The sequence below is a fragment of the Cupressus sempervirens genome, chromosome 2 (assembly GCF_028749045.1).
Source record: "Cupressus sempervirens isolate cs-2001-9-10 chromosome 2, ASM2874904v1, whole genome shotgun sequence".
Lineage (NCBI taxonomy): Eukaryota > Viridiplantae > Streptophyta > Pinopsida > Cupressales > Cupressaceae > Cupressus > Cupressus sempervirens.
Window position 1 is genome coordinate 719229308 of NC_143119.1, and position 5939 is coordinate 719235246.

The 5939-nt window shown below is 32.3% G+C and overlaps 1 pseudogene; it reads left to right on the forward strand.

Moving 5' to 3' along the window:
- Positions 1-5213: 5213 nt before the first annotated feature.
- LOC149575405 (chaperone protein dnaJ 49-like) lies at positions 5214-5738 on the forward strand (annotated as a pseudogene).
- The last annotated feature ends 201 nt before the right edge of the window (positions 5739-5939 follow it).

Below are 5939 nucleotides of genomic sequence, written 5' to 3' on the forward strand. Positions count from 1 at the left end.
ATTCAATTAACTGGAATTGATTCAATACATGACCCTCGATTTTCTCTATAAGCAGATTTTAAGTCTCCTCTTTACAAACTGATCCTCTCTCTGATCTAGTAAAGCTTTGTTGCCCCTTCACTGCTCTTACTAGGTCGCTTGCTCTGTTAAGAAATAACAATGCTTGATTCTGCTATGATTTTGATCCTTCACTTCACCATATGTGTATTACTCCTCTCTTTGCATTGTTTGTCACACACACTCTTCATCTAGGTTAGGATCTTCTCTATTTAAAGAGTTTCATAAAGAGTTTTGTAGATGCTTCCTTGTTTCGCCTCTTCATCTAATTTGTTCATCACAGAACATAGGGATCTATGATCCATGTCATAAAACACATAACCTCTTCTCTAACAACCTCTACAAACATTAAATGTTTTTTCCATGTCAGCTTGAAAGTGGCTTACCTTAAAGTTTTTATCATTCTTGACTTGTATGTAAACTCTTTGTTCCTCGGCACTTACTGTTTCTGATACTTGACACTTTACCGATACTCGGTCTCTACTGTGCTCAACACCTTCAGTGTAACTCGACATCAATATACTTAAACTTCTTGGTGTTAGTTTTCGGATCTCTGCAAATGTAATAACATTGTTGTAATTCTATATGTTTCAATTGCAGATTTCCAAGATATATAAATATATCTTCAAGAGGCATGTCTTGTAAAGAGACATGTCTCTATGGTTATATATATTAATTAATCATTAATTAAAACATTATTAATTATAACATATCTATATGATATAGAAATATATAATATATAATATATAGCATACAATATATAATATATAATATATAGCATACAATATATATATATATATATATATATATATATATATATATATATATATATATATATATATATATATATATATATATATATATATATATATCTATTAGAGTATGTATAATTAATGATTAACAATAACCATAGAAAGGATTAACTCTAGGACAGTTTAATCCGACAGAAGCTACAATTTAACACTCCCTCTTAGCTCAGGAGGATTGTTATAGAATACATTATCACAATAATCTTAGAATGTCATATTAAAGACCTTAATATATATATCACACTAGATACATTATCCTTAGATAATATAAGTCTCAACAAGAAGTCTATAGCATAGGTGAAATCTTTTTATAGTAGACATCGCTTCACGAAATATGTCAAAACAAACATGCCAACAACATCTAATTCTAACAATGATATGTATATCAATTGTTTTCTACCATAGCTATGACTTAGATACAATCGAAGCTATCTCAACACTCCCTCTTTATTTGGGAAGATTGATATATAACATGTTATGTTCTTGAGTATAAGGAGATATCATCTCACTATGATATCCCTAAAATGGCATATCAATATGAATTCATCAACACACATATGTAAATTAACATATGGAATTTACTTCAATATACTAAGAGGCTAGAATCCTCAATACTCCCTCTTAAGCAAAAGGAAATTGAAATAAGTTTAACTTACACAATAAGGTGTAATCATCATTATGTTTTAAACTAAGAGAGAGCGAGAATAAACAAAACATAATGGATTTTCATGGTGTTCGGCTATCGCCCAAAAGACCCATGAAGGTTATCAATGTGTCCGGCAAAATCCAGCATGAAGAACAAGTATAACCCAAACTTTCAAAACAATGGGTTTTCATGGTGTCCGGCTATCACCCAAAAGACCCATGAAGGTTATCAATGTGTCCGGCAAAATCTGGCCCGAAGAACAAGGATAACCCAAACTTTCAAAACAATGGGTTTTCATGGTGTCTGGCTATCGCCCAAAAGACCCATGAAGGTTATCAATGTGTCCGGCAAAATCTGGCCCGAAGAACAAGGATAACCCAAACTTTCAAAATAATGGGTTTTCATGGTGTCCGGCTATCACCCAAAAGACCCATAAAGGTTATCAATGTGTCTGGCAAAATTCGGCCTGAAGAACAAGGATAACCCAAACTTTCAAAACAATGGGTTTTCATGGTGTCCGGCTATCGCCCAAAAGACCCATGAAGGTTATCAATGTGTCTGACAAAATTTGGCCTGAAAGATAACACCAAATTCAACAATTGTTTGAAAACAGATCAACTAAAATAAAGTCGTCACTTTATAATAGGATCAGAACACATGAAAGGTCATCACCTTTCACAAGAAAAGTCGTGACTTTTCACAATACAAGCTTGCAAGCAAAAATAATTTTATATTCATAAATATATAGTTTAATTAAATGCATTTACAACAAAGTCATATCAATTTTACCTCTAAAGTACACAATTTCAACTTTGCAAGAGGCATGGTAAAAATATCAGCACTTTGCTCATCTATACTAATATAATTCATCCTTGTGATAAATGCACTAGTATCACAAGGTCACGTGACATTAAGTCATGAAGCATTTTCTACAAGAGTAGATTTATCATTGTATGCATATAATCATCAACCATATGATGTTAGTCAATAAGTGCATAAGAAACAATAATCATTAATCATGTCAAGTTTACCTCTGAAGTGATATGATCTACTCCCTCTGAATAAAAAATTGACAGAATCATGTTCTTATTTGCTCCCTCTTAATCTGAAGCAATGTCAAATTTCTTCTTCATAATCTTAATGATAAAGATGTTCACTTCTAGAGCCTGCACAACAATCCTGGTAGCAAACGTACCAACTTTCCTTTTCTGCAAGAACATCTTTCTATGACAATCCATAAATGTCAAATCATTAAATCTCCTCTCTAAAGATGGTTTCAAGTGGGAATTTGAACATTGTTTATTAAATTTACCCCCCACAATGTGAAATTCCAACCTTTATATCATTGATCAATTTTACGTACTCGATACTTAGTGAATGATCATGCAAGTTATTTAAGGATCTTTTCATTTTCTTGTCATGTTCACAAGGTGCGGCCCATTAAAATCATTTTGTTACTTATAAAAAAATTTGAACTTCCTTTGAATATCTTAATCTTTTCAACCTTCAGGTGATAAGTCAATACTTCCTCATGATGTACATAGAAGTAGGCCCATCAAAATCATGAAGTCATACACATGTATTTCTAGACTCCCTCTGATTATAAATCTTTCAAGCTCCAACGTTTTCTTCGAAGAAATGTTAGACTCCTTCTTAATAAAGAAGGATACTCATAATCTCAATCATTATGAATATATATATATATATATTTAAAAAAATTAAAATTAAAAAAAAAAAAAAAAAGATCCTCACATTATCCAACTTGATCATCATAAGACTAATGAATTGTAGATCACAACTTCTTTGGAGCTACTTCATAAGATTGAGTCTGCACAATATGCCTAATGTACCATCTTACTTTTCCTGCAAGATCATCTACAAAGGAAAAGATTAAGGGAATTAGTTCATATAGTACATCTAGAACTACAAATAAGGGAGAGAGTACAAGAAGTTAAACTAATATAAGATTACTTATCTGCACATGAAGATTCAAGAATTATCTTTAGAGATTGGAACGTTTCCTTTCTAAATAAGGTTCAAGTGGGAATGAAACATTGCCTATTTATTCCCCCTTCAATGTAAAATTTCCACTCATTCTTATATTGTTGAACAATTTAGAATTAAATATGACAATTTATTTACAACTTGCTCTTTTAATCATTTAAGGCCCAAACATTCATTTAGCTTAATAGTATAAGTGGACACAAACTCATCCACAATATGCCAATATCTTGAATGAGTATGATTGTGCCGCTTGAATGACTCTACAACTCATACATCAAGTTTCATTTATCATTTATCCTAGATGGTTCAAGTGAAGTCAACACTTTCTTATGATGTACACAAGGGGTGGGCCCATTAAAATCACATAGTTGCATGAATTACAGTCCTCTTTGATTATTACAATTTATCGATCACTGAAGATTCTTTTACAACATAGTTTTACTCCCTCTGAATCAATATGATCGAGATCACCAAAGGTTGACTGAATCATATCCTTTATCGACTCCCTCTCTTTCAAGGTTGCGTGAATTGTCAGCCTCCCTTTGAATCTCAATCTCCCTCTTTTCCTGTGAGAACATTCTCAAGGGAAAATATCACGGGATATAGCTCGTATAGAAATATAAATAAGAATGTTAACATCAATTAGGATGTTAGTAATTTGACTTGATCTTTATTACTAACAATAACATAAATGATTGTAACATAATTTATTTTAAATTTTTAATAAAAAGAAGTAAGATAACAAAATACTCAATATTTACCATTCATACTCCTATAATGAGTCTCTTTATATTTAACAAATATTATATCAAAGTACTAAATATCATTTTGAATTAATGTATATAATTCAAATATAATTATACATATATAATTTATTGCCACATATTCTCAATTATAATATTTCATATAATATTTATTAAATACTTACTATACATCTATCAATAATAAATAAAATTTAAACAATATACTTCATAATAATAATATGAAGAAGAAACATTAAATCATTTATCATGTATACTTACCTTAGTTGGACCGGTGCTCGAAACACAATAGTCCTTTTTGTATGTCTTAGTACCCGAGGTCCCAATAGACCTTTGATATATCTAGGCACTAAAAAATAATTGACTATTATATGTAGTTGTCATAGGTACCTTATTCCTTACCTGCCTGTCCTACATGTAATTACTTCTCCTTGTACGCAAGAATCTATTTACCCTTTCCATGTTGTATTGTTCGCGGGTGTCACATCTTAATGTGGGTGGGACCATATTTCGTGCAGTCTACAGAATTCCCATGGTGGTGGAGTAGGGGAATTAACACTTTTTCATGCTTTGTATGAAGGGTGAGTCAATGAGAAGGGCACCCTCTTTCTCTTTACTTTTGTGGTGGGACCCTATAGTCCTTGTGACAGTCATACGTCGAAATTTTATGATGTGATTTACCCTCCTTCATTTGCACTTCATTACCATCAGGATTTTGAATGTCTCTCTTTTATTTTTATTTTATTTTAAGCAAGCATACTATGTGATAATGCTGAAGTGTTTCTCTTTTAATATCATTGCACTTCATTTGTTGTTTTGTTACTTTAAATAGAGTTATCTCAACCCGACATTAGCAACATGCAAGAAAGCTTCAAATTTAAATTCGATTTGTCCATATTCATCGCTGTTGTATAGTTACTGCATATAATCACATGAAACCATTACATCATTTTGGGTATTGCTAAGAATTCTTCTGTCCAAGAAATACGAAAGGCATACAGAAAGTTATTGCTGAAGATTCTTCCCGAAAAGAACAACGCCCCAAGAAGAAGGAGGGGATGGTAATTCATCAAGTGACAAGGTCCAATCCCAGTCCTAGTACAATCCGCACATCATTTTTAGGTCTTTAGATGGCTTCAGATTACTGGTGCTCTTGTTACAGATTCTACTGGTTTTTTTTTTTTGTGAGCCATTTTCCTTTCTTGGAACCCAATTATGCATTGCAAGGAAGTGGATCTTATCAATTTAGTAAGCTTACCAAGGCACACGGGGCACCCTTTTATGTCAAAATAGACTACTTTGATAAGGAGTTTCCTCCAGAGAGTTCTGCCAGAGTAGTTCTTGAGATTCAGGTTGAGACGGCTTACAAGAAGCTTTTTAGACATTACTGTCGTATTAAGATGTAGAGATCTGAATGAGGTCTTGCTTTTCCAAACTCCTCATTGTGATAATCTTGAGTGATTTTAGGCATTCAAATCACAATGTGTGACTCTCTTTCCAAATCAAACTTGTTTCCTACATTTGCAGCCTTGCTCTGATACCATGTTAGTTTTCGGATCTCTGCAAATGTAATAACTTTGTTGTAATTCTATGTGTTTCAATTGCAGATTTCCAAGGTATATAAATATATCTTCAAGAGGCATGTCTTGTAAAGAGACATGT